The sequence below is a fragment of the Falco punctatus genome (genome assembly GCF_963210335.1).
Source record: "Falco punctatus genome assembly, chromosome: 3".
Classification (NCBI taxonomy): Eukaryota; Metazoa; Chordata; class Aves; order Falconiformes; family Falconidae; genus Falco; species Falco punctatus.
Genome location: NC_137582.1, coordinates 113128374 through 113134663, shown reverse-complemented (window position 1 = coordinate 113134663; position 6290 = coordinate 113128374).

Sequence of the window (6290 nt, the reverse complement as noted above, 5' to 3'; positions counted from 1 at the left end):
CTGGAGTCTGTACCTTTTAAGTTCCCCACAGAGCCCACTCCCCATTCATGAGATGTTTGATCCCTGAGCTCACTCCTGAATGGGGTCCAGGTAGCTCTTCAGTGCTTCAGCTGCTCATCCTGGAGCCTCGGATCACAGACTCTTCTCCCATATGTTTCCTATTAATCCTAGTCTTGCCTGAAGAGAAGCTTGGTATGAGGATGGAGGAAAGTGGGTTCACAGAGAGGGATGCTACTACTCTTTCCCATTGTTCTCCTTTTCATTCTCCAGAAATCAGGATCCTATCTGCCTGTATTTGGCTATGCAGGCTATATTTACACTGAACTGCCCAGGGTGGAGGAACTGCTGCACTTTAGTAGCACTGGCTCAGCATTATGCTACAGGTTATCCTTGCCCACAACATAAGGTCAATGGGATTTTCTGACGTTCATAGCAGAAGCAGAGCTGGTCTTCCCACGGTCAATGGGTGGCATATCTCTCAGTCAGCAATAAGCCAGGCTGTACACAGGCAGTCTTTTAACAGTCTCCCCGTAACCAAGGGCTCTCAGGGCATTTCAACCGATTGCACCTCCTATTCTCCTAGAGAGAAAAAAACAAAAGACTAAATTCTTGGCCCCAGTGGCATCCTCTTACCACAAACTCCTGAATCCAGTTCCACATTAGTGTGGAAAAAATTTCTTTTGCCAGTTTTAATTCTACCCAGTTTCTCATTCCCTTGAATGCCCTTCCTGTTCCTGTGCTGAAAGCCTGCTCCTGGTGTTGGGTCAGCCCTGCAGTGGTTGCATGGCACAGTATTTAAAATGGTAGCTGCTTCTTGGTGTCTTGGCCTTGAAAGTAGAACTAAGCCTAGTTTAGCAACGACAAGATGTTTAGTAATGTTAGCCTTGTAACAAACCAGGCCCTCCATCTGCAGCACCTGAGCACAGCTGGACTGGGAGGCAGTATATGACGGACAGCTGCTGACCTTTGGGCAAGGCTTGCTCTTTTCGTGCCTGCTGTCTTCACACTTCAGCTTTCCACGTGTAAAACAGGAGTCAATAATTGCTCACTGCAGAATGAGACAGATAGAAGGAATTCACATAATGTGTGTATACTTTACGCCTTTAGGATGTCCATTAAATCACTAAAAGTACTCTCAACAAAATGTTGCTGGCAGGATAGCCAGGTGAGGTGTCTCCTCACTATGTTTGTAAAAACACATTTATGTCCTGCATGGTCCTACACCCCTGGCCTTTGGATGCTCTTTCAGGTATACACTTCTCCCAAGTTTCCTCCAAAATCTAAGCAATGACCTCAGCTATTCTTAGGGCAGCTAAGTGCTATCAGTATCTTCACCACCACCAGAGAGATTTCTTTGATGGTGCTCCCAGCAGGGATAAACTTTGGAAAAGAGAACAGAGCTTCACATACGTATCAGCCTCCTGACAGACACCCACTTAGTGCAAGCTTCCAGATTCCTTTCACCAGGTGCTTTGGCTGCTCTAAGTTCAGACCTTCAGTGTTTTCAGGGAAGAAACGTAATTCCTTATGCTCTTGCTTGACTGTGTTGCTGGTTTTAATTTGAATGCCAGAAAACAGCTGAGTTGCAGGCATCTATCTGTTGTGTTGGACTATTTTACCAGTATTTCATCTAGCTGAAGGACTTGAGACAGAACTGTTACAGAAATGTCAGACCCAGCTCCAGCTGCACACAGTGGAAAACTGACTTCAGTGGGAGCTGGACTGGGACCTAGACCAGTGAGTGCAGTGGTGCTGCAATGTCTTTCATCTCGAAGTTGCTGGCTGCAATCCAGACTACACTGGTAATGTTTGGGAAGCTGCCAGCTGCTAATGATGTGGAACAAGTTGGTGGGTCCTTTCTCCAGTTTGTAGGAAACCACCAGACAAAACAAGTCCCAGGAATAGCCAGCTCAACCCTTTCCTGGTTGGGTTCATGCTTTACTGGGCAAGGGAGTAATTTAGGAACTTCCCCTGATGTGGCTCCTGTGGTGTCTGATCTACGGAGGCCACAATGCTTCTGTGCACATTTATCCTCATGAAATTCCCTAGAAATACTCACCATGCTATAAAAAGAGCATCTGGAACATAGAACATAGTGCTTTCCCAGATCTGGCCCGTTCTCCTGGTGCTTTGATATGCTCATAGTGTAACCACAAAAACTGTCTTCCTCTTTGATTTCCCTGCCTGTAGCCACATCTCCTGGACTGAATACCTACACTGTGCAGTGCTCTTTCTTTCAGGTCCTGTAGGTGAAGCACACTGTGTGACCCAAGAGCAGACACATCATTTTGTAGGGTACCCCAAGAGCTCAAATTCAATGGATGACTGAAGCAAGAAAGAGATCGATTTTCTAACAATATCCCACTGGGCATGTGAAGCAGTGTGGGAGACTGGACAGTCAATATTTTTCCCAGTTTGAGATCAATACTGGAAAACAATGATGGGGAAGGAGAGGCAGACCACCCATACAGCTGTTGACGCAAGCAGATACAAGCAAACATACCTCTTTGTTCCACCTGGCAGAGGAAAATGAAAGTAAAGGTGATGACAGCCAGGAAGCAGGTAATACTTCTGTTTGGCTCAAGCGAGCAAGGTGCTCAAAATTGCCAAAGACTTTGTTTTCCAGGACTTCAGAAAAAGTAATCAGCGTCTGAGTTTTTAGAACCGATCTCCCCTTTGAGATGTGTTTCGTGAAGAGGAACAGGAGCCGTAAGTCAGCATCTTCTAAGATCCAAAGCGGATGATAGGCATATGTAGGCAAAACTGGAGGTGCAGGGAACATGCACAGATCTGTTACAGATCAAGCTTTACATGCCCAGTTCCTCACTGCCCTAAGGTGGCTCTGCTTCTAACATTGCTCTTACAGTGCTCTCTGCTGGGGAATGACAGCTAGAGGCAAGCGTGGCTGCAAGTATCCTTTAGCCTAGCAGATAGCCCAGAAGAGCACTTCTGTCACCCGTACGTTTGTAATTTTCAGAAGCTGATAATGGTGGCCTCGTGGAAAAAAAACATCTTCCTGTGCTCCTAGATGGTACTTCCATCAGAGGGCTCTGCGCATGTAGCTTCACGGTTAGGGGTGCCACTATAGTGCAGATGAGTAATCAGGTGAAAAGGTACAGTTTTAATCAAAATATTGGTTCCAGCCAGTATGGTGTTATGTTATGGTAGAGTCCTCTCCTTAATTTAGCGTTCTTTAGAGGCAGTGCTGTCCATAAATAGCCTATAGCTACCTCACTGACATTGTATAAACTCTCCACAGCTTGCAAATTGTTCCTAAATATTCTCAGTGGGTATAAATTGGGATATGTAGTCTCATACAGCAATTAGAGAAACAAGCATAAAAGTGTTTATAGGTAGACAGTCTTGGTAATTGCCTAAGAAACCTACATTAGCTGCTGCAATATATTAAATTTAAATGAAATCTACAACCATTTAAATTGCTGTAGACCAGGGAGTCAGCTCTGTCAGTTCTGCTGCCCAAAGTCAGACATCTCCTAAATTTTTTCCACAGGAATTTTAAGAGCTCAAGTACTAAACTTCAATGGCTGCTGCATATCTTTGGCAGTATCAAGGGGCATAAAGTGAGTGAGGATGCTTCTGTGAGGGTTGAGTATTTAAAGAAGTTGTCATAGGCCTGGTAAATCTCACACGAGGGTGGACAGGGAGGTGCTGGGCTGCTGTCTGCCCTTACGGCTATTTTCTATGGCTGCCCGTCTTTGCCTTTGTATGGGCCATAGGATGCTGAGAGTACATTAGACCAAAGTTATAAACAGTATGAAGTTTGCTGACCTTCATCTGTCCTACCTCAGCCTAGCCCACATGGAAACAGAGAAAGTGGAAATCAGGCCCTACAGCTTTAGTGTTTAGAACTGTAAGATGACCTGTCTCCTGCATACACAATCCTGCCACGCCACGCCATGCCAGCTCCAAACAGCAGCTCTGCAGCATCCTTCCCCAGGTCTCAGATCACAGGCAGCCATGCTACAAACCCTTGTGCTACAAACCCCTGTCTGGAGGCTTTTCTGGGAAGCAGTTTGATGAGTGGCTGTCATGAGCCTGCGCCTCCCACATGCCCTCCCGCACGGGCTGCCACCCAAGGCAAGGGCCCTGGTCCTTCCCTCCTGTCTGGCAGCTGCTCCGGCTCTTGCCTGGCCCTGTGCCTTACAGAAAAGCCCAGTGCCCAGTTACCAGCCGACAGCTGCAAGAGGTTCTGCAATGTGCACAGCACAAGGGCAGGGAAAGCGCAAAGGAACAGCAATGGAACAGAACAAACCAAGGGGAAGAACACCCATCCCATGCACACATTCTGAAGGAATCTATATGCTACAGTTACTTAAACTCATTTTTCTGTCCTTCTTTGTGCCCAGAAGGCACAGCTGCTCCTCTCCCCAACCACCCTTGCTATAGCAACTTCCCATCCTTTTCCACACAGCTTGCACAATTCTGGCCTGTCAGATCCTGTCAGGATCAGCTTTCCCCCTCCCCATCTTTGCACCCCTAAACCAGCTGGCCGATACCTTGCCTACTTGAACATCTCACCTTCTTCCTCTCCCTCCCATGCCACAGTCCCCACACCCACTGTTGTCCGGGAAAGCCAGTTTCTCCTTCTTTCCTCTGTCCCCTGCTTGAAGCAGGTTTTCTTCTGTCACTCAGGTCAAGCTTCTTGTTTCCACACCATAAAGGACTGCCTGGGAACTCCCCAGGCTATCTATACAAACCCATTTGATCTAGGAGCTGTTTTCCCAAGTCTGTTGGTGGTCTAGAAATAACCTGCCACTGCCTATCTCTCCACAAACTTGTGTTTGTGCACGTTCGTGCCCTGTGAGAAGGGCTGCTTTGACTCTGTGGAACTGGGAGTGCAGAACTGGGGCTCAAAACTACTTTTGATGTGTAGGGGGAGCTTTTTTGTTTGGGCATGTGGGAAAACACTTGGCTAAGCCCTGTCAGACTGCGAACTACATGGATGTATGTGTAATGGGGCCTCGTGTGTGTGAATATAACAGGATAGTAGTCCTGCCTTTGTGCAATTGTAGTTTATGCATGTCATATGAGTCAATGAGAACGTTTGGCCCAGCTTTCACTGTGTATATATGTGCTTATGTCAATCTTTATGTATTTGCAGTGTGCATGTGTACCACTGCTGTGCTGAGCTGGAAGTTTTAGCAAAGGGGTCTTTACAGTCAGTTCTGGTTGTGTTGATGTTATCAGTGCCATAGATGTGTTTTCTCCATGCTTATACCTACCTGGAAGTTTTTGTCACTGTGATACAGTCAGCATGATAAGGTCAGTGGGTTTTTTTGGCTGGTGAGAGGCACTATAAACAAGGTGGGCCTGCAAAGATCACATGGTGGTTGAATCAAAGCCTGGGGCAAACAAAAGATATGTTAATAGAGTCATCTGCATTCCTGTGAACCTGCAGTGGTTATCAGCTCTCTTCAGAGTCATCTCTCCAGATTTTTTTATTCTTCGATTCATTTGCATGATCCGATGGGATTACACTTCCGAGAAAACTCTTCATTTATCTCACCACTTGACAGGCCCAGCATCCCTGATATATTTACAATTAGCAAATCCATGCTGCTGCCTGGACCTCTGGTATATTCCACGTCATTATAAAAAGTAACTTTATAGAATCTCGATGATGACTTGGGATCCTCAGGATCCCAGGATGTATAGTGACCAGGCGGTCAGAGCTGTAACTCTGCCTCAGATCCTATTTGCAATTAATGCTGCATTCATTCCTCAGTTTCAGCAAACTGCAGACAAGGGAAAGGGATCCCATCGTGCCTGTCTGCTAGACTAATTCTGCTTCAGTAATCATTACTTTCCAGCCACCACCCAAGTCCAGTTAAGGGCAAGCATTCTTTATAGCACCTTAGCGTTCATCACCATCACCTCACAAAGAAACAGAAAGGTCTAGAAGGGCTGTTCTTTGGAGACTGAGGACCCAGGACAGGCACACCGAAGCAGCACTGACACCAGTGTGGACCCAGGTATTGCTTCACCTCTTGGTTTTAATCCTTCAGCCATTTGACCCCCTGAGTAGGCTGATGTCTAAATGCTGGGAATACCTGTACCCGAATTCCACACTCCAGTGCCTGGCAGTATTAGGACTGAGAAGTTTGGTTTGTGCCATAAGGCAGGAGTGAAGTTCATGTCTGGATCTGAATTTAAACTAGGAGGCTGTTTGTTCAAACCTGTTGTCAAGGTCAATAGAAAAGTTGTGTACATGGAAAATATGCAGACCGAGGGTCTTTCTGTAGATTTTAATGTTTCCCTCAGGATTTTAA